Raw genomic sequence first — 24,671 nt, 5'->3', positions numbered from 1 at the left:
ACATTTCCTTGGCCTTTAATTTTCATCTGGGTTTGGCCCATGAGGGCCCTGGGATGTGACAGGAGGGTAGAAGGAAAGACAGTTTGGAGTGTTTATTCTCTGTCAATTGCAACAGATTGGCTGTATTCCTCTATTGAAGGTTACATTTCTTGTCAGGTCACCCTCCTTATACAGCCACCCTCTTCAGATCTGATGAGTGTTCCTTCCCTTGCCTTTTTATACTAGGGATGTTAATAGCTCTAGACTACCATTCCTTGTTGATTTCCTTAAGTCCTACCCACACCTTTGAAAATATTTCTCTTCTCAATTACTCAGTTTGAATATACCCTTTATTTCCTGCCAGGACCTTGATGGAAATACGGTCTATATGCTGATACTCCCAAACTTACATCTCCAGTTTAGATCTCACTTTTCTGAACAGCAGACTCCTATATTCAGCTGCCTCTTCCACATCTTTATGTTCAAAACTAAACCCAAAATTTTACTTCCAAATCTGTCCTACTCACAGCCTTCACCATTTAATCAATGACAACTCCATCTTTCAATTGCTCAGACTAAACATCTTGAATCATCCTTGACTCTTATTTTCTTTCAACATCTCATATAATACATCAGGAACTTTTTAAGGCTCTTTCTTGTAAATATATCTAGAATCTAACCAATTCTCAATGCCTCTACTCCTACCACCTTGGCCCAAGCTGCTGACATTTCTTCTCTTAATTTATCGCAATAACCACCTGCATTATTGGTGGAGATTTCTTATTGGTCTCCCTTCTTTACCCTTACTACCTATAGTTTATTCCAGAACACAGCATATCACTCCTCTGCTCAAAACCCTGTGATGGATCCTGTACCCTGAGAGTGAAAGCTGAAATTCTTCCAATCATCTATAAGATGATACATGAGGAGATAACCTGATATACCTCTGAACTTTTATCTTCCTCTCTCCGTTCCAGCCACATTTATTTGTTTGCTGTTCTAGAACATGGTTGGCATACTTTCAGTCTAGAAACTTTGATCCACTGTTCTCACTCTCAGAATGTTCTTCCTTCTCATAATTATTTGACTTACTTCTTCAACTCCTTCAAGTCTTTGCTCAAAAGTCCGCTTCAAAATGAGGCCTACTGTGACCATCCAAATTGAACTGCAAACTTTCTTTCTGCCAGCTCTCTCCATTTCCCTTCCTCTGCTCCACTTTTTCTTGCTGGAAACATGCATCATATACTAACGTTCTAGATTATTTATTTGTTTATTGTTTATGGTGTACCTTCCCACTCCAGCCCCACTCGAATATAAACACCTCAAGGGTAAAGATCTTTGTTTTTTCACTAGTATGTTGCCAGTATCTAAAAGAGTGCTTGGTTCATAGTAGCAAAGCAAAAGTTTTGTTATATTAGTCTCCCGCAAATGTTTATATGTTTTGGGTTCATTTGTATTAAACTAAAATATTTTCTAATTTGCTTTGTGTCCTCTTCTTTGACTCATGAGTTAACGTAGAAGTGCGTTAATTTTCAAGTACTTAGGGTTTTCCAGATAGCTTTCTGCTTTTGATTTCTGTTAAACTCTGTTGTGGTCATAGAACATAATTTATATTATTTTAATTCAAACATTTTTTGAGACTTTATGGCCTAGACTATGCTCTCTCTTGGTGAATGTTTCATGCGCACTTGAAATGAGTGTGTATTCTGCCATTATTAGGTGAAGGGTCTTATATATGTCAGTGATGTCAAGTTGATTGATACTGTTTTCTTTTATATCTTTGCTGATTTTCCTGTCTCCTTGTTCTAATGCTTGCTGAGACAGGGATGTTAAAATCTCCAGCTATTATTGTGAATGTGTTTATTTCGTCTTTCAATCCTGTTACTGCTTCACATATTTTGACTTTTTGTTGATAGATACATAAACATTTTTGTATTTTTATGGCTTTTTAGTAATAGACCCTTTATCATAATATAATATCCCTTTTTACTTTTGGTAGTATTACTTGTTGTAAAATCTAATTTATCTGATATTAATTAACATAACCACTTCAGTTTTTTTAAAACTAGGTTTGCACGGTATATATTTTTTTCATCCTTTTAACCTACGTATGTCTTTATATATTTAAAGTGGATTTCTTATAGATAGCATTATAGTTGTGTATTGTTTTTAATTCAGTCTGACAATCTCTACCTTCCAATGGGGGTATTTAGATTGTTTATATTTAACCTAATTATCGATATGGTTGGATTTAAGTTTACCATCTTTCCAGTTATTTGTCTCATCTCATTTATTTTTCCTTTATTGTCTTTTAAAAAATATTTTAAGATTTTAATAATTTCATTTTATCTCCACTTTTTAATTTTTCTAGTGATTGCTTTAGGGTTTACAATAAGCATCTTTAAGTTACCACAGTCTACTTCCAGACATTAGTATACAACTTCTCCTATAGTGTAAGAACCTTCAGACATTGTATATGCTTTCCCACTCTCATTTATTTCCTCCTCCCATGTTATTGTTTTTACACATTTTACTTCTGCATATAACCCTACCATGTTAGTATTCTGCTTTAGATCAGGGGCAGAAAAGTATGACGTGCAAGCTAAATCCCGACCATGACCTGTTTTTATACAGCCTGTGAGCTAAGAATGGCTTTTATATTTGTAAATGGTTGTATAAACAACAACAAGAACAAGGAAGAATATATAATGGAGACATTATATGACTCAAAAAGCTCAAATATTATCTGGCCATTTACAGAAAAACTTTTTCAGGCTCCATCTTAATTTCCTTTTACAGATATTAGAATTAACAAAATTATCTTTTATATATACTCTTATTTTTATCATTTATAATAGTCTTCATTTCTTTAATGTAGATGCAACTATATAAGAGAAGCATACTCTCTTTTCTGGTGAACTTGAACCCAGAGGATATAAGCCTGGAGTTGCAGAGGTCTTGATAAAGGGCTAGAGGATGAGGCCGACAGAGCAGAAGGCAAGACCCAGACTAGGAAGAACAGGTGACATCCTTTTTTTCTGGAGCCAGCGCTACCTTGGATTTTCCATTACATGAACCAAGAAATTCTCATTTTTGTTTGCTATTTTGAGTTAAAATGTCTGTCACTTGTACCCAAAAGATTCCTTCCTGACCAATATATTGACTTAGGAAAGGCTCTCTAGAAGCCAAAGTAATGAAAAACGAAAGTGTTCACCTGAGACTTTAATGTCCAGAGCCTATTACTAACTGCTTGACTGAAGAAATCAAGTTAGACAGGGTACCCTGGAAACTAACTTTAGGGCATTAAAACAATTTTTTAAAAATAAGCTTTTAATTTTGGAATAATTATACATTTACAAAAAGCTGCAAAGACATTACAGAGAGTTTTCAGATACCCTTTCCTGTTTTCCTTTACTGTGACTGTCCCACACAAGCAAGACACATTTGCCAAAACAGTGATACATTTCTATTAACTAAACTACAGATTTTATTTGGATTTCACAAATTTTCTCACTAATGTATGTCCTCTCCCTGTTCCAGGATCCCGTCTAGGATATCACATTGCATTTAATTGTTACATGTTCTTAATCTCCTCTGAGCTGTGGCAGTTTCTCCACTATCTCTTGTTTTTCATGACCTTGACAGTTTGAAAGATACTGGTTATGTATTTTGCAGGATGCCCTTTAATTTGAGTTTGATATTTTCCTCATGATTAGAGTGAGATGCTGGGTTTTGGAGAAGAGAATGCCACAGAGGTGAAGTAAGGCAATATTTTGACAGAGTTCATTATACGATGAGATGCGTTAACTCAATGCATGATGCATTGAGTTAAGGAGGCCTCTGATGTGGAACATGGTGGTACATGGGGGTCCTCAGTGTTTGCCATTGTTCAGAATCATAGTGCATTGAATACTAAGCATGGTACTCTTTGCCTTTCAAGGAGACAAACATACGTAGTGATTTGCTGTGAATATATGATCATGATAAATTTAAATGAGTTTTTACTTTCTGAAAATTCAAGCCACAGAGATACTAATTCATTTCAATAACTTAAAGCCTATACTTCGTACTTTAATAACATAGGCACTTTTATTTTGTGGGAACCTTTCTGCTATATAAGTCCTGTGGCTAGATTTATGCCTTTGCCTTCAGATGATTTTCATAAAGTGATTCAATAGTCATGACATTTTTTTTCTTTTTCACACACATATTCCCACACACACTGTTATCAAAGGGTTACCATTAGTCTCCAACTTATGAAGTTTTGACTCAAGAGATTTTAGCTTTACAATGGTGCTAAGTGATACTCATCTAGTAGAAACCATACTTCAAATTTTGAATTTTGATCTTTTCCTGAGCTAGCAATATGCAGTACAATACAATCTTGTGATGCTGGGGGCAGGGGCAGTGCGCCACAGCTCCCATCCAGCCATGATATCATGAGAGTAAACAACCAATACCCCTACAGTGGACCGTGCTGCCAGATGACTTTGCCCAGCTGTAGGCTAATGTAAGTGTTCCGGGTACGTTTAAGGTAGGCTAAGCTAAGCTGTGATGTTCAGTAGGTTAGGTGTATTAAATGTATTTTTGACTTATGATACTTTACATTTATAATGGGTTTATCAGGACATAACCCCATCGTAAGTCAAGGAGCATCTGTACATTGCTTCAAACAGAGATACATTATTAAATTGACTTGCTATATTACCAGGAAACAGTAACTAGATCGTCTACTTCCTTCTCTCTATTAATCCATCAATAATTGTGGTAGTTATTGAATATTCATTGCGCAGAACACTGGGAAAAATCAGTAGAAGAGAAACCAAAGGATGCAGCCCTCATTCAAAATGGTCTCATGTTTTAACACAGACATTTATCATTCGATTGTAGGTCATACATGCGAAACATTGTAAGGTATTACGTAACAAAGTTGACTGACTTTCAAATGAATTCTCCTGCTGTAGACTCATTAAAAAACAAGAACAAACAACATGCTCTGTGTCCCATCAGAGCATATGTTGTTGGTGGTTGTTGTTGTTTTTTAATGAGTCTGCAGCCCATTCAGCCTTTACTCCTGAAGTATAGTGAATTTCCCTTCACTCCAGTTGGGGGTAATTGCATTTTTTGTTTGGTTTGAACAACATTTTGAAATATTTTGAGTTAGTTAATATTTTGAAAGAAGAAATTCCCTTAAACTGTGTATTCTTGGCTTCTTGTTCATCCAAAGACTTGGTATTTGTTGGGGTAGTGCTGCCCAGGGTAGACAGAATATGTAGTTCCTAACGTGTCTGTTTTAATCCTAGCTAGCTTTACTCATTTGTTGTCCTGTTTGCTCAATAGAAATTACCACTCCTGCTGTAGAGATAATTAAGATGAATCGTCTGGAACGCCAGATGAAATGGAAGTTTTGTGCTTTCAGAGTAAGGAAGGGAGTTATTTAGCCCCAGTGGAATGGCACCCCCCACCCCCCAGGAATGGAATAAGGACAAAGGGAGGGTAGCAAAGAGTCTTCTGGAAGGTCATTGTCTAAGGCAGCAAGATGTGGAAGGGGTAGGAGCCTGTGAGACCTGTGATACCAACTGCTCTGCCTTGGTGAGAGTCTCTAATGACTGAGGTTGCCATAAGGGACTGAAGTCATCACAGAGCAGCCATCTTTTTCCAACCCTCAGTGACCTCTGCAAAGCACAACGGCTGCATCAACCTCCAAAACCTGAGGTCCAGGCCTGCTCCTATATTTTCTAGGACCTCATGTGCCTAAGAGAGTGGGAGGAAGTCCCAAAAAAGTACTGATGCTGGAACTGGATCTCTTGCCAATTTTGGTAGGCAGAGAATTGGAGTTAGATTTGATTAGATTTAGAAAAGTAAAGAAATGCAACATTACCTTCATCCCAGGTTTTGGAACAACATATCCTTGTGAATAACAATTAAATGTTGCTTTTTCTTCAAAAGGGCCTAAGTTGATTTTATAAGAAGCACAGACATATAGTGAGATGATAGTCACTGAGTTGATTAGGTTCAACTACATATGCGATTAAGCTCATCCTCAAGAATAAATGCCTGAATTAGATGGTCTTCAAGCTCTCTCTCTCTCTCTCTCGGTTCTGAAATACAACAATATTGGTAATCTTAGGAAATATTCAGAATATAATTGGTGAATGGAGGTTGAATTATACAGGCTGGCAGGTAAAATAATTTAGCAACCAGGCCTACAAGGTTGGAGAAGCTGATATCTATCTTCATTGTGAAGCCACTGTCACTTAGACAAATACATCCATGGCAAAGATTTAAATTTAATGAAAACTGTGTTTCTTAAACTAAAATTGACAGTTTAGTATGTTAGAATTTACTACAGGCCTTTTTACAACTGTGAGTAATTTTATTTCTTTCTAACCTGATAAGCAGGTTTGCTTTCTGAGCTCAGGACTCGTGATACAATTGCTTAATGATATTTCCCCTGCCAAGTTCCACACTTGGAGAAATCTGACAGGACACCTAAGATTCATGTGATCAAAATGTTTCAAAAACCTTCACTCCTTCCAAAGTTCCCTTTTCTCTATTTCCCCTTACTAAATTACCTTAACTGGATGCCTGGGAGTCACAATACATCATCATAATCTCACGTCAAGTTGGTGGTCAGATCCTATGGATTCCATATCTTTATCTTCAAGGTCATTAAGAGTTGGAAACTGGGAGACCCTCTACCGCCGAGCTGCTCCTTGTTCCAGAAATTCATTAACTCTGGCCTAAACCATTGCAGCAGTCTCTTAACTAAATTTAAGCCCTTCTACCGTCTGCATATTGACACCTGAATAACTTTTTATATTTCATTTTAAAATGTATTGATACAGTCCCTTTGGGAGACAGTTTAGTGTCTTATACTAAGCTTAATATAAGTCTTAGCATATGATCCAGCAACTGTGCTCTTAGTATTTATCCAACTGCTTTGAAAACATATGTTAACATAAAAACCTGCACAAAAATGTTTATAGTTTCATTCACAATCACCAAAAACTGGAAGCAACCAAGATATCCCTCAACAGTGAAGAGAGAAACTGCTGTACATTCACACAACAAAGTATTATTCAGCAATAAAAAGGAATTTTTTTATTTTTATTTTTTTGAGACAGGGTCTTGTCCTGTCACCCAGGCTGGAATGCAGTGGTACAATCTTGACTCACTGCAACCTCTACCTCCCGGGTGCAAGCGATTCTCTGGCTTCAACCTCCCAAGTAGCTTGGATTACAGGCATGCACCATCATGCCCAGCTAATTTTTGTATTTTCAGTAGACATGGGGTTTGCCATATTGGCCAGGCTGCTCTCAAACTCCCGGCCTTAAGTGATCTGCCTGCCCCAGTCTCCCCAAGTGTTGGGATAACAGGCATGAGCCACCGTGCCTGGCCAGGAATGAACTCTTAAGCCACGCAAAGACAGGTTGAATTTCAAACACATTTGGTTAAGTGAAAGAAGCCACTCTGAAAAGTTTCCAGATTGTCTGATTTCATTTCTGTGGCATTCTGGAAAAGGTAAGATCACAGAGATAGCAAATAGTGTTTGTCAGGGATCTAGAGGATGGGAAGAAGGGAGAAGTGAATAAGAGAAGCACAGGGTATGCTTTAGGATGGTGAAACCATTCTGTAAGATACTGTCATGGTGGACACATAATGCTTTGCTTTTGTCAAAGCCTCTAAAACTTTACAGTGAGTAAATGTGAGTGTATGAACATGCAAAAAATCATTTAGGGGTCGAGGAGGTCCCAGGATGAAATGTAGTATGTGACAAAATAATTTAACTGTATTATAAACATATGAAACAACATCATTGAAGAGCGTGAAGAAAAAGAGGTGCTGACTCAAGTAACTTTAGAAATAAATGGAGTTTGTAGGACTAAAGGCAAAAGAACTGCACAAAGCTGTAATCCAGTTAATAAAGTTTTTCCAACGGGTCAATAATTCTGAAACCACTATACAGATGGTCCTTGATTTACAGTTTGACTTAAGATTTTTTTGACTTTATGTGAAAGCAATATGCGTTCAATAGAAACTGTACTTCAAGTACCCATTCCCTCATTCTGTGTTTTACTTTCAGTACAGTATTTAATAAATTGTATAAAATGGTCAATGCTATATTATAAAATAGACCTTGTGTTAGATAATTTTGTCCAACTGTAGGCTAATGTAAGTGTTCTGAGGACATTTAAGTAGGCTAGGCTAAGCAATGATGTTTGGTAGGTTAGGTGTATTAACTGCATTTTCTACTTATGGTATTTTCCACTTATGATGGATTTATTGGGACATAATCCCATTCTAAGTTGAGGAGCACCTGTACATGTATAATGGAATTGCACAATGAAGTGATTGCAGATGTTAGAAGCCAGGTTTTTCAATGTTGCACTGGCAAGTTACAATAGGCAAAAGGGAGGAGGCTAGAACGATGTTTAGTGATGAATTAGAATTGGAGACATTGGTATGACTCTATTTAGCTTAATGTAGATACAAAAGGTCACATATTAAAATATTTATGAATGTGACTATATACATGGGTTAATATGCAAACATGTTACTTGCTCTGTCAGCTGAAAGGACCTAAAAGTAATGACTCCTGTACTCCCAGTAGCAATGAGCACTCTTAGTGCCAAGATCTTGGTTTTTAATCTGTTTCTCCAATAAAAGGAACCAGGGCTCCTTGGAAAATGGCCAATTCTAGAATTGGGGCAGGAAGTATGTATGATGAGTTTGGAGTATATTCTTATGCCAGAAGGTAAGGAAGTGCTGGGGGAAATACACACACACACACACACACACACACACACACACACAATGATGGGGTTATGTTAAAGGGACACTGGTGTCCACTGAAAGAGCTTCCAATGGCCAAAGCTGGAACAAATTGAGCAATAAGATTAAAAAAAGTAGTATTGAATTATAACATAAAATATAAGATACATAACCATGCATTCATAGTGACATAAATGAATGATTGAATAAATAAAAAAGTACATGGAACTAGACAAAGGTTTCTTGCAGAAAAAACTCCGAATAATTGAGGTATATATTTCACCCTCAAGGAGGTAGAGCATAACTCACTACTCCTTAAGTGTGAGCTATACATAGTGACTTCCTTCCAAAAAGTATAGTATGCAAAGGGCAAAATAACTTTGCAGTGGAGAAATCTGAAAAGTACTACCTCAGCCGGGTGGGCAAGGTTAACATGAGCAGTGGTAAGTCATGTTGACAGTATGTTCCCTTGATATAATGTGATGAGAACAACACTTTGTTTTTGTGGTCTTCCTTTCCCAAACCCATAACCCTAGTCTAATCATGAGAGTAATACCAGACAAATCCCAAATGGAGGGCATTCAACAAAATACATGGCCAGTATGCAAGACTGTCAAGGTTATCAAATATAAAGAAACTCTGAGAAGTGGTCACAGCCCAGAGGTGCCTGAGGAAACATAATGACTAAACATAAGATGGTATCCTGGATGGGATCCTAAAACAGAAAACTGACACGAGGTAAAAACTAAGGAAGTGTGAATAAAGAATGAGCATTAAAGAGTAATGTATCAATACTTATTTATTGTGATGAGTGGACCATACTAATGTAAGATATTATTAGGAAACTGGGTGTTGCGTATATGGCAATTCTATCTTTGTAAGATTTCTGTAAATCCAAAACTGTTTTAAAATTTAAAAAATTATTTAAAAGAATATACTGAGTGTCTACTTATGTGCCTGGAACTGTGACTATAGATAATGAACTCTGCCTTCATGGAAATTATTGTCTGAATGGTGAGACAGGCATTAGTAAATAATTATATATATAACTATATAAATATTAATTGTATAAAAATTACTAAATTGTCATTCAGTAATATTCTAATACAGAAATTACCTTAGTCTGAAGGTCATTGAATTTTCCCAATAAAGTGGCATTCAAACCAAGAAGGAGTTGTCCTGGTATGGATGGGGAGAAGAAAAACACTAAAAACAAAGGGAATGACATGTGCCAAGGAATGAAGGTAAGAGAAACATGGCTTTTTTTTTTTTTTGAGATGGAGTTTCACTCTTGTTGCCCATGCTAGAGTACAATGGCACAATCTCGGCTCACAGCAACCTCTGCCTCCCAGGTTCAAGTGATTCTCCTGCCTCAGCCTCTTGAGTAGCTGGGATTCCAGGCATGTGCCACCATGCCTGGCTAATTTTGTATATTTTGTAGAGATGGGGTTTCTCGATGTTGGTCAGGCTGGTCTTGAACTCCCGACCTCAGGTGATCCACCTGCCTCAGCCTCTCTAAGGAACATGGCATTTTGATGGAGAAGATAAAGAGCCATTGTTCTTGGGGCTCTGAGCTCAAGGTGGGAGAAGGGAGAGAGTAAGAACAGAAGCCAGGTCCCTGAGTGGTTTCTATTCTGGGATCCACAGACTCCAATAGGCTGATGAGTAAAACTCTTTACTTCAGTAAAATTGGTCTCTTTTGTTACCCTTTTACTTTATGTATTTAAAGATATTATTCTGAAAATGGGTTCATAAGCTTTAACAGATGCCCAAAGGAAACCAACATGCCACCATGTTAAGGATGTTAAACTTTATCCCAAGTGCAATAAGAAACCATTGAAACATCTTAAGCTGCTTAAAATTGTTCGTTGGTTCAATTTGCCTTTGGAACCAAGTGCAAACTCCTTAGCATGAAATGATCTCCACAGGTATCTTCAGCACTTTTTGTTGTTCAGCTCCTGATACCCCAGTATCCATTTTGTTCTACACTTAAATCCCACCAAACCTCTTGAGGTCATTAGGCAAGGCCTGCTGTTTCCCATCTTCTTGTGTTCATGCTGCTTCCTGTGCCTGTAAAACTATTTCTTCCTTATCTACTTATGCTTCTAGACTTGGGTCAACAACAACCTTCTCTCTAAACCTTTTATTGTCTTTCCAGATTAAGATGAAGCCTCTTTCTTCTACGGCCCATTATAGTCTTTGTGTGCTAGACAGAATGACGCCCCCACAAAGATGTCCACATGCTAATCTCCAGAACTTGTGAATATATTATCTCATATGGTGAAAGGGTCTTATCTTGAATTATCTGGCATACCCAATATAAACGCATCGAGTCTTTATAAGAGGGAAGCAGAAGGGTCGAAGGAGATGGGACCAAAGAAACAGAGGAGGTGGGGGAAAGAGAGAGTGCACACAAGTGTGAGTGAGTACTGAGCTTGAAGATGGAGGAAGGACCACAAGCAGGGTATGCCGGCAGCCTGTAGAAGCTGAAAAAGGCAAGGCAAGGATTTCCCCCTGGACCCTCTAGAAGGACCATAGCCCTGCCAACACTTTGATTTTAGGACTTCTGCCCTCCAGAACTATGAAATAAGTTTGTGTTGTTTTGAGCAAAAAATTTGTGGTGATTTGTTATAGTAGCAATAAGAAACGAATGCTTTAAGTCCCCTAATTAGTTATGACCTATTCAATTACCCATTCAACAGCAACAATTAAGTCTTGAGGGCCTTCTTTGGTCTTGGTACTGTTCATGGTGCTAGAAATCCAATAGTGTATGAAACAAATGAAGTCACTGAGCTTATGGAGATTACATCTCAATGTTTGGCACATACGAGGCTTTTAAAAATGTTTGTTGAATGAATGAATCAAGACAGTTTTATAATTATGAACTTAAATAAAAGTGATAGAAGTAATTGTTTCTTGGTAAGAGACAGGGTCTTGCTATGTTGCCTATGCTAGAGTACAGTGGTTTTTTTACAGGTATAATCCCACTAATCAGCCTGCAAGCTTTGACCTACTCCATTTCCAGCTTGGGCCAGTTGACCCCTTCTTAGGCAACATAGTGGTCTCCTGCTCTTGAGAGGTCACCGTATTAATGCTGATCTTAATGTAGACACCCGATTGGCATAGCGTACTACAGCCTAGAAATCCTGGGCTCAAGTGATTCTCCTGCCTCAGCTGCCCAAGTAGCTGGGACTATGGTTGTGGGTTATTTACTATGCCCAGCACAAGTAACCTTTATTTAAATAACAATTCTACAGAAAATGGTATTACTGTAAATCATCAGAGATGGTAAGACTATGCCCAAATTCATACCAAAGCAAATTTTACAGTTTCTGAATAAGCAGGAATTCATGGAGTCAAAATTTTTACTACTAGTTTTTTCAGTTTCTAGGAAATCAAATGTATACACCAGGGCAAACACTATACAGTTTACATAGGCAGTTGATTCAAGGTGATGATACTTGGGCAGATGAGATGAAAGTTTGTGCTATTTGGTTTACCCTGCAGACTAGTAATAACATGAAAACAAATTCCAAGCAGGCAAATAATTGATTGGATCCTCAGATTTTTAGAAGCACATTTGGAGGTTGACACTTTTTATAGTGGCTAAGAAATGTGACGAGAGTCTCAACAGTGTTCAGTAAACACAAAGAATAAACACTGCTTCTTTTCACAGTTTTCAGTGATAAAGCCAGGAATCTTGGAGGGGAGAGACCATTCAGTACAGGTTCTGAATTTCTAAATGACCTTCCCCTTTCTCCTCAGTATTGTGCTTACCAAAAGCTGCATATCTAACTCATGACTAATTGCTTAGCAGAAACTTAGCTCCTGGTTTTCCTTAAGGCTTGGGAACCCAGTTCTGAGAGCTAAAGTTCTCTCAGGTTCCATTTTGTGGTCAGGACCAGCTGTGTGTACCATAGTCAATTTGTAGAAAAGCGAATGTAGTAGGAGAATAAACCACCACAGAATGTGGGCTGCAGAGTAACGTAGACCTGGCCATAGGAGGGTATGTCTGAACACTGAATGAAAGCCACTCAAGAGTCGAGAGCCAACCAATTTCCCATGGGGACTTGGAGTTTTAAGCAGAAGTTTCTACTGGGTAAGACTGACTCTTACGAGAATTTAACATTAATTCTCTTTTAATCCAAGCAAACGAGAAAACATGGCTTTGGAGACTTAAAAAACATTATCTGAACTCACAGAAGAGATGATTCCAGTAAAGATAATTTCTTTCCAACACCTTTCCAAAATAAGAAGAAATAAGAAACCCATAAAACCCATCACAGCAAAGAGAAAGGAATATGTAACATTAGTGAGTATGGGTTTTTGTTTTTAATTTGCTTTGCAATTGGAATGGGTTTAATCTTCGGGAGGCTACATACATATTACTATTTTGTTCCTCTAGCTAACGTACACTAAGCTAATCCATGATATATAATAGAACAAAAAGGCTGACTCCAAGGACAAAAGTATCAACAATTCTGCTTGGTGAGTCTAGGATCACAGGTTCTATTACAGAAGCCTATGACCTGCCAAGCCCCTAGGGCATATGTGAGAATTAAAGTAGTCAGAGAGCAGATGGAGGCCTGATAACTGACTGAGCATGGGGATGAAGCCATGATTTATGGCGCTTATAGAAAATAAGTCTGGACAAAAATAACAAATTCACACAGCAGAACTGGTGGGAAGCTCAAAACCTGGAGGAACCAGAAGTGGAAGTCAGTCAACAAATGGTGAAAATGGGAGCTAAATTAAAGACTGTCTTAGAACACTGTCACCTCCACCACCAACCCCTCTGCACAGAACCTCAGACAAATGCCTGATTCCTGCACATTAACACCCTCTCCAAGCAGGAGGAGACCAGAGCTTCATTCTCTAGAGCAGAGGGAGACTTACTGAGCACATAATCAAGCTTAAACCTCAAGGTCCTTCATCTGTATAGGCCCCTCCTAAGACAACGGGCCTGAAAGAGCCCTATTTGAAAGAGCAAATATTTTTATAAACTTTGCAAAGGTAAAATACTTTAACCACAATTATTTCAGACTGCTAACTTAAGACTTCCAATTCAAGTTCCTCTCCATCATACTCCCTCCCGTTTCAAACAGCTTTACATGGCTATGGGCATTTTGGGGATATGTCTATGGGAGAGTTGAATTGGAGATACATTTAATTTGGGTTTACCAGGATACATTTGTGTGGTTTGTAGTCACTTCTGGGTATAAAATGTTCCTCACCATTCCAGTGTAAAAGGGACTACCTATTGTACCGAGTATCCTCCATTGTGGCCCAAAAGTTATACAGTGGTGTGAATGTATCCCATGGTGCCCAGCATGGGGAATATGTAGATAATGAAAGATAAATAAGCTCATCTGCAGAGAGATTTTCCAATCATCAGATTTATAATTAGTAAACAGAGGATTTGGTTCCCATCAATGTCTGCTCAAAATGGAAATTCTCTGTTGTCAGAAACATACTTGATGATACAGTGTGTACAATTACAAACGCATCATATATGTTTTTATGGGGATTGTACCAAATAGAATAAATCAAAATTCCTGTTTATGGGGAAACAAACATATATACAGTTAATAAATATGTATGTAAAGTCACATGATTTATGTCTCCCAATGGATCAGATTGCTTTCAAGGAAAAATGGCCTAGAACAAGTGTTCTAGTGTCAAACTCATACATACATGTATTGAAGAATAAGATGAAATATGTAGTATATTTATTTAGAAACTGAGAGAAAAATTAGGTAAAAACTTACAGGAATATGAAACAAAAGTGATAATGACAATTAAAATTGGTAGGAATTATCTTAAGGGTAAAAAAGCAACTCAAATAATCTTGAGGGCATATTAAAACAATAATTTATTAAGAAAAAGAAAAATTTATTTTTGTTTTCATTTTAAATTGGTGCATAGTAATTGTACATATTTGTGGGATACCTGTAATATTTTGCTACTTTCATACATGTGTAGTGATCTAGGTAATTAGGATATTCATAACCTCAAACATTTATCATTTCCTTGTGCTGGGAACATTTCTAACCTTCTCTTGAGCTATTTTGAAATATACAATACATTACGCTACAGTGCTATTGAACACTAGAACTTTTTTCTTCTATCTAACTATATTTTTGTACCCATTAACCAACCTCTCTTATCTCTCCTGATACCTTTCCTGTCTTCTGGCTGTCTACCTCCATGAGATCACTTTTTAAGCTCCCACAGATGAGTGAAAACCTGTAATATTTCTGTGTTTGCCTTCTCTCACTTCACACAATGATTTCCAATTTCATCCATGTTGCAGCAAATGACAAGATTTCCTTCCTTTCATGGCTGAATAATATTCCATTGTGTAAATATAACACATTTGCTTTATTCATTTTTATCCATTGGTGGACACTTAGGTTGTTTTCGTATCTTGGCTGTGTGCTGCAATAACAATGCTGTAATAAACATGGAAGTCCAGATATTGAAAAAGAACATATTTGAATAGAAACAATGAGTGGGCTTTTGGATAATTTGGCAATTCAATTAATGAAGAAGTGAGAATCATATGAACATAGTAAAAAATTTAATTTCTTGCTGTTTTACATGAAATATTGATATTATAAAGATAACATAAAACTCCCAATATGCCACCGTGATGAAGACACTGATGACAAGCTGGTTAATGAATGTCATCAGTTTAAAGATTCTTTAAGACTAGTCATTACACAAGGCACCTTGAAATGCCCAGAAATCTTTCTGTTAATAATGGAAGAAATGTAATAGAAAGCTTTCCAAATTTGGCAGCAATCCTAATTTACATGACATTACCAATGAGTTGTGAAACTGTAAAAAACCTCTAAACTACCAATATGTTTAAAAAAAATTTAATAAAGCTAGAGGAAAAACTGAATTATTTTCCTGGCCTCTGTGAAGTAAATGATATTAAAAGATTGTAATATAAAGAGACAAAGAGTCTGTAGCAAAAAAAAAAAAAAAAAAAAGTAGGATAAAAAGCATTATAGAGTGAATTAATAAAAAGTGTCATTTTCCTAGATTTTGTGACATTTGTGGAATTTGTCAGCTTTGCTAAATGTGCTATTGGTTTTAACTTATTTTCCCATTATAAATAAATCATCACTTTCATAATGAATTCAGATTCATGATTTTGTGTTCTTTCATTTAAAATGATCTCACATTGTAAAAGCATCAGGTTCCACAAAACTGTATCTGCCCCTACTCAAGACATGCTGAAAGGGACAGGCTTGGGGCTCACAAGTGATGCAGGGCTGAAAGCTGAATGTCTGCAGATAGAAAGATGGTGGACTTTCTGCACTGACCTCTGCCTGATCATCCAGCAGCAAAGCTGCCAGTTCACATGCCTTAGTCACAAATGCAGAGCTCTGGTTAGCTTTTTCATACCACCTTTTTTTTAAAGTGAAACATAAAAAATTGCAGAGAATAACATGACCACATGTGATACAGACTTATCACATATATTGCTATTTTTTCTATTTGCTTTGGATAGATCTATTTTTAAAGAAATAAAACATCGGGCCAGCATGGTGGCTCATGCCTGTAATCCTAGCACTTTGGGAGGCAAAGGTGGGCAGACTGCTTGAGTTCAAGAGTTTGAGACCAACCTGGGCAACATGGAGAAACCCTGTCTCTACAAAAAAATAAAAAAAATAAGCCAGGCAGGCATTGTGCACACACCTGTAGTCCCAGCTACTTGGGAGGCTGAGACAGGATAACTTGACCCCAGGAGGTGGAGGTTGCAGTGAGCTGAGATCATGCCACTGCACTCCAGCCTGGGTAACAGAGCCAGAACCTGTCTCAGGAAAAAAAAAATATATATATATATATATATATATATATATGTGTGTGTGTGTGTGTACATATATATGTGTGTATATATATACACATACATATGCATATGCATATACACACACACACACTTATAGTTGAAGGCCTCATGTGAAAACTTCCTCTTTCCTTCCTATCCCATGAATTACAGTTCTTGTTAGATTTGCTTTTCAAATATATCCCAAATCTGGTTACTTCTTCTACCTCCACTGCTGTTACCCATATCCCAGACCACTGCAGTTCACCTCTCTTAGAGATGAGAGCAAGAACCTCATAAGCAGTCCTTTTGCTTCTACTCTTAGGGTCAGTTCTCCACTCAACACAATGATCTTTCATAAACGTAAGTCAGATTGTTTCATTACCTTACTTTAAAACCTTCCAGTGGTCTTCCATTGCAATGAAGAAAAAAAGTCCACACTCTACAAGAATCTTCATGACACGAAAGCAGGACAGGCCCACTGTGTGAGGTCATCTCTCACCGCTTCTTCACAGGCTCCATTTGCTGAAGCCACTTCAAACAAGTCGGCTGGATACACCTCTGACCCTCACGCCTTGTGTTTCCACTTGCCCGGACTGACCCCTGGACCTCTCTAGCACTGGTCAGGTTTCAGCTCAGTGGCACCTCCATAAGTAACATCTCTACTCTATGCCTTTATGCTATCTTATTTTCTTTATAAACTTTTTGTAATCTGTAATTATCTCATTTGTTTACTATTATAATTTTTTGGTCTCTTTTATACACTGGAATGTAAGCTCTGTGAAGGTGGGAGATGTGATTCTTTTCATACTGCTGTATTTCAAGCAGTGCCTGTTAACATTGCAGCCAACCAATACGTATTTGTAGAATAAATTCAAATTAAACTTCTCTGCAACATCACTGGATATTAGTTAATAAAGAAGCAGCAGGCTGAGGGGTGGCTCACATCTATAATCCCAGCACATTGGGAGGCCAGGGCAGGTGGATCACTTGAGGGCAGGAGTTTGAGACCAGGCTGACCAACATGACGAAACCCTGTCTCTATCAAAAATACAAAAAAAAAAAAAAAAAAATCAGCTGGGCGTAGCAGTGCACACCTGTAATCCCAGCTACTCGGGAGGCTGAGGCAGTAGAATCGCTTGAGAGGCAGAGGTTGCATTGAGCCAAGATTGCGGCACTGCACCTCCAAAAAAAAAAAAAAAAAAAAAAAAAAAAAAAAAAAAAAAAAAAAAAAGAAGAAGAAGGAATGACTTCAAAAATCTAAGAGAATATGATCTTTGACTTGGAATGTCATATTCAGACAAATTATTAATCAAGTGTGACAGCAGAGGAGGACACTTTCTGACATGTTGGAACTCAGAAAATTTGCTTTCTATATCCCTTTCTTGAGAAGCTGGGTAGGTTTCAATAAAAATAATTACTAAGCCAAGGGAGAGGGAGACACGGGATCCAGAAGGCAGCGGATCAACTTATTGAGCAAAGGAAGGAGATGCCTCAGGGTGACAGTGGAACAGCTGTCCTAGGGAACAACTGGTCCAGAGAAGAGTTGGGACAGAGGCAGCCACCAGGAAAAGAACTATCTGATAAAAGAGGTCCTTTGGGAAAACAAGAGCAAACAAAGCAAAAACAAGATATGCAGGTGGAAGATATTATGGCACTTTTGGAAAAAATTAGGAAGAATATTTATATAGTCATAACTATGTAACTGAAAACAGGCTGAATAATTCTATTGGGAAAATGACTTCAAAGAACTAAATCCTGGTTTATCATAAGAGGAAGTTAATGTCTAAAATCAACAAATTGAGTAGTAGCAGTATACATATATTATTTGGGAAGTAAAAGGTAGCTATCTGATGAAATAGCTAAGAGGCTAAACAGTAGTTGCCTCTGGTGAGTCGAACTGAGAAGCTGGGAAGTGTGGGGACTGAATAAGGGGATTGTTGCTTTCCTTTTCAGATTTTCAGTACTATCTGTTAGATGACTGATGAAAAGAAAAACATGTAAACATTTAAAAAGCATAATTTCTTCTGGTAACAGTGATGATAACAGCAACAACAAACAGACAATCCAGGCTTTTGCTGGCTTCCTTCTCTGATTTGGGAAAAGATGTATTACTGTCTTGGAGATGTATTATATTTGTGGATGACACCCATTGACTCCTTTGGGACCCTGTGGTTTATTTTAGATAGCCTTAAAAATTTAAAAGCCAAATTGTGCAGTTAACTTTTCAATGCTGCATGGTTTAGAAATTATGTAGCTATGTCAGGATAGTGTGTGTGTGTGTGTGTGTGTGTGTGTGTGTGTGTGTGTGTGTGTGATGTTTTCGAGAAGTGTCAGTAGATTTGGTTCAGAACAAGAGCAACTTGCATTCTTCTGATAGAATTCCCAATTGGTCTGCAGTGGTAATGCTTATGGGAAGATCAAGATTGTGCATGTGGTAATGTCTAAGACTTTGGAAAAAACCTTTCAAATATTAGCCAGACTCTTTGAAGTCAGTTCAGAAATACTAAAAAACAATTCACAAAGAATGTTCTTTTGGAAGTGGTGAGTTGGATAGGAGCAGGAATGACTTTCAGTTTTATAACTTTAAAAATAACATTTTCAAATTTTATTTTAGATTCAGGGGCACATGTGCAAGTTCATTACATGGGTATACTGTGTGATGCTGAGGTTTGGAACATGAAATATCCTGTCACTCAGGTAGTGAGCATAGGACCCAACAGTTAGTTTTTCAACCCTTGTCCACTCCCTTCCTCCCCAGCTAGTAGTCCGCAGTGTCCATTATTGCCATCTTTCTGATATGATTGTTTTTGGAGGTAAACAAGCATATATTTAAACAAAATACAAAAAAGATTACAGTTGGAGTTTTTGTGCTTCTAATGGTAATGGGGAACGCAATAAGTAATAATAATAAACAGCAACTTTCAACTTGACTTTTGTCCAAACCAAATAGAACTTGAAATGTAGAAGTTTAGACATTTGCAAAATGAAGAATCATTGTATTTTTGCATGATCCTAAAAAGTTTCCCATTCCTAACACAGCATGTGTTAGGAATACAATACTACTAGATTGCATCATTTTTACTGTTATTGGTCAATACAGCCTGGGTACATTCAATCACTATTCGTTGACTAGCTCTTTACCCACAGGAATAGACTGAACTGACCCTGTTCTCTGTGGGCGAGGCAGCCTGTTCCTAAGACAAAAAAGCATGCAGCTTCTGCCAAGACTCACTTCCTTCCTGAGTCATTTTGGATGCAAACATCCTTGGCTTCATCTGATGGACAGAGGATGAGAAATCTGTTTGTCAGATAAACGGGGTAAAGAGATAAAGAAAAAAATGACAACCACTATTTTGTAGTAAGCTGGGAAGGATGAGCATGATCTTAGTTTTCTGTTTTATGGGAGAGAAAAAGAGACTGGGAAAAGACTGTTCTAGATAGGCAAGAAAGTGAGGTGATCTATGGGTGGTGTTACCTTCTCGATCAGGCCGTTCTGGGAAAGGAACACATGCCTGGGGTATGCCACAGCCAGTAAAAACAACAAAATAAACAAGCAAGCAAGCAAGCAAAAACAATGTCTGGATCTTACAGGGTTTGGGATCTAGGCTGGTGCTATGCAATATCTTGAAGTAAAAAATGTGTTGTGTACAGCGGTTTACTTTAGCTTGCTCTCCTTTTACCTCCCCAGCCCCCACTCAGTACACACTGTGGAGTTTTCAGTATGACTCTCCCAATCCCAGTGAGCTTGCCTGCTTATTAGATGACTGCAAGCCTGGGACCCAAGATGGGGCCTTTTTTTGACCTGGGGCTATGGAGAGAGCCCCCTTCCTTCTCTGGCTGTCAAACTTTAAGAATGTGTGCTAGAGCTAACTGGAGCCATTGCTCTGGCCTCTTGGGGGATGGCCAGTTTGAGAGAATAAGGCCCAAAAAGAACATTCCAAAAATCCAGAGAGGAAGGTGTGAGAGGGAGGCCATGAGAGGAAGAGCACCAGAAAAGCTGGAGGAGAGCGTAACCAACAGGAAGTGACCGTACTCCTGAAGCCATTTCCAAGCCTGCTCTGTCTCTGGTTTGGTCAATAAAAACCTTTTTTAATTTAAAATAGTTGAAGTTAGGTTTCAATTTGAGATGGAAAGATGCAGCCAAGAGTCTTGCCTTGAGAGACAGTAATGATCTCAAAGGGAGTGAAAACGTCAGTGGTGGGTTTTTAGATGTTGTAACACTTGGACAGAGGACATTTAGAGCAGCTTTGCTTTGTGACATACTGTCATAGCTGCCGAAGGGAAAGGGAACACTGGGTAGTTTTTTAAGAAAATATAGATTCATTGAGGGAAAATTGATGCAAAACAAACTATATATATTGACATGTACAATTTGATCAGTTTTGATATATTAATGCACCAGTGAAACCATTACCAAAATCAAGAGAATGAACACACCCATCACTCGCAAAAGTTTCCTTGTGACCTTTTGTAATCTCTTCCTCCACATATTAACTTCCCACCCCAATCCCCAAGCAAGCAATGATCCATATAAATGGAATCACAGTATATGTACTCTTATTTAGGACATTATTTATTTAGAATATGCATTCTTTCACATAGGATAATTATTTTTTGATTCATCCATGTTTTTGTATCCATAGTGTGCTCTCTCCCCACCTCCCCCACTTTTTTTTATTGCTGAGAGTATTGCGTTGCATGGATATACCACAATTTGTTTATCCTTTCACCTGTTGAAGGACATTTGAATTATTTCCAGTTGTGGCTACCAAAAATGAAGTTGCTATGAACATTAGTGTACAAGTTTTTAGATACACCTTTTCATTTCTCCTGGGTATATATATAGTAGGAATAGGATTGCTGGCTTGTATAGTAAATGTTATGTTTACCTTTTTAAGAGATTACAGAACTCTTTTCCTAAGTGATTATAAGCATTGTTTAAAAGTTCTAGTTGCTACTAATCCCCATCAGCTTTTGGTATTGCCTGTCTCTTAGTTGAGCTATTCTAATGGGTTTGTATGGTTTTAATTTGCATTTTAAACTTTTGACAATGTTGAGCATTTTTCATGAGCTTATATGCCATCCTTATGTATTATTTTATTGTCTGTTCAAATCTTTTACTCATTTAAAAAATTCTAAACAATTTTAAAATCACTTTACTTAGGCATAATTTACATACAATAAAATTCACCCCTTTAAGTATACAAATCAATGATTTCTAGTAAATTCATAAAGTTGTGCAACAAATAGCACAATCTACTTTTACAAAATTTTCTTCCCATCAAAATGGTATCTCCTACACATTTGTAGTGAATCTTCACTCCCACTCCTAACCCTAGACAACCCTAGATCTGCTTTCTGTCTCTACATATTTGCGTTTTCTAGAAATTTCATATAAATGGAATAAGAAAAGATGTAGTCTTTTATATCTGGCTTTTTTCACTTATCATAATATCTTTGGGGTTTATCTGTGCTGTAGTATGTATCAGTCATTTGTTCCTTTTTATTCTTGAGTAGTATTCAGTTGTGTGTATTCAATTATATGCATATATAACATTTTGTTTATCTATTTGCCAATTGATGGACATAAATTGTTTCTAGTTTTCAAATACCGTGAATAATGTTACTGTGAACATTCATGTGCATATCTTTGTGGAACACATATTTTCATTTCTCTTAGGCAGGTACCTAGGAATAGAATTATTGGGGTGCATAAGTGTATGTTTAACTTTTTAAGAAATGACCAAACTCTTTTTTCAAAGTGACTGTTATATTTTATATTTCCGTCAACAAAATATGAGGGTTCTGGTTTCTCTACAGTTTTCTTCAACAAGATTCAAGTCAAATAACTCCCCATGCTAGTACATGTGGCCTTTTACTCTGGACAACTGAACCACGGATGGGCCCTTGGCTGATAGGTGCTCTGCCAGGAAAGCTCTGCCCATGAGGGCTGACAGAAATCAACTGGGGATCCTCTCTCTGGCAAATTGGATATAAAGAAGGAATAAAGTGCTTGGTGAAAATATATGCAGAAGGAAGCAGAGACACAGAAATGCTGAGTCCCATGAGGGCAGAGCACTAGATGAGAGCTTGGTGAACTGCTCCAGCCATGAGGGAACCAGATCTGCACTGGACCTTGACGGATCTCCCCTCTGACACAGCCTCTCTTCTTCTCCATCTGAAACCCTTCCACTGTTTCTTCTAAAGTAGTCCCTGATGATCAGCAAATTCTCCCATGTCTTTATTGTCTCCTTGACATATCTTATGTCTTCTCTAGAACCTACCTTTCTGTCCCTAAGAGATTTCTCCTCCCGCAGCACTCTCAGATTGAGGCTGCTTGTCTACTCACAATTGACATTCATCAGGGTTAAGAGGTAGAGTCAGTGCTCTCTCCTCTCTCTCATTGCCTTTACTACACCAGTGCTTCCTGCTCCAGACTAGATTTCCATACTTTTGTTAACAAATGTGTATCTCTCCGTGAGACTCAGATCACTTGACCATAACACTCTCTATCACACTCTGAACACCTACAGTCAGTCCTCCTCTCCTCAGAGACTCCTACATATAGGCAACTTACTCAGCCTCCTTGTTTCTGAGTCCCTTGACCTTCTCATCTCCAGTGTCTGTCTCCTCTATTCTACAGTAGCCACTTCTTCCAAAGTTTCACTGTGGAACTTGCCATCACTGACTCTACCTCTGAAGTTATTAATTGAAGCATTTCCCTCTCTGACAACAACTTTCTAACTTTCCAACATGCTTTGTAAAGTACCTCCTCTTCAAGTGTTCTCTCACCTCATCAGGACTTCCTTGATCAACATTGATAACTATCCTCCCTCTTAATCTATCAAAGCTCTGCTATCTTCACTTCCCATTCTCTCCAGCTCAGATTCCATGTTCTATGATTTCAAACACTCCTTTTCTATGTCATATAATTTCCTATACCTTGTCCATCTTCCACACTCACCTCTAATAGAAAAGCAATTTGAGGAATTCCACCTACATCATCTTCATAGATTTTCCCAGCAATTAAGGGTACAGGTATCACTATACATTCACGTTCTCCAGACTAAACTGGGCTCCCAACACTACCTGGTTACACTATTCTACCATTCTCTTTATTTTTATTTTATTTACTTTTTTGAGATGAAGTTTTTGCTCTTGTTGCCCAGGCTGGAGTCTAATGGCGCAATCTTGGCTCACTGCAACTTCTCCCTCCTGGGTTCAAGTGATTCTCCTGCCTCAGCCTCCTGAGTAGCTGGGATTACAGGCATGCACCACCATGCCTGGCTAATTTTTTGTGTTTTTAGTAGAGATGGGGTTTCACCATGTTGGCCAGGCTGGTCTCAAACTCCTGACCTCAGGTGATCCACCCGCCTTGGCCTCCCAAAGTGCTGAGATTATAGGCATAAGCCACTGGGTCCGGCCTCTATCATTCTTTTTAACAATCACCTCAAAGCTTTTCTACTGTCCTTAAACCTTTGATCAATCTCCAACAATATGTGCCTCCCTATTCTCAGCATATGATTCTGTCTTCTACATCATGGGAAACATGGAAGCCTTTAGAAACTGAGCTCCTTCATTTACTACTCAGCAGACCTATAGCTCTGCTCATTAAGGATTTTGCATCCACTTTCTTCCCTCCTATTGTAATGCAGGAGGCATCCTTCCCTCTGCACCTCTTTGTGCTCTCTGACCTTACACATAGCTACTTTCTCCGGAACTCTTAATTCATCCTGTCTCTCACTCATATCTTCAATATCTAAATTTTTATCTTTACCAGATTCTTCCCAATAGCATTTTAAAATACTATAGTCTGGCCGGGCGCGGTGGCTCAAGCCTGTAATCCCAGCACTTTGGGAGGCCGAGACGGGTGGATCACAAGGTCAGGAGATCGAGACCATCCTGGCAAACACGGTGAAACCCCGTCTCTACTAAAAAATACAAAAAACTAGCCGGGCGAGGTGGCGGGCGCCTGTAATCCCAGCTACTACTCGGAGGCTGAGGCAGGAGAATGGTGTAAACCCGGGAGGCAGAGCTTGCAGTGAGCTGAGATCTGGCCACTGCACTCCAGCCTGGG

Source organism: Theropithecus gelada, chromosome 12 (genome assembly GCF_003255815.1).
Source record: "Theropithecus gelada isolate Dixy chromosome 12, Tgel_1.0, whole genome shotgun sequence".
Classification (NCBI taxonomy): Eukaryota; Metazoa; Chordata; class Mammalia; order Primates; family Cercopithecidae; genus Theropithecus; species Theropithecus gelada.
The sequence above is the reverse complement of the archived record's forward strand: the minus strand, read 5'-3'. Positions refer to the sequence as shown.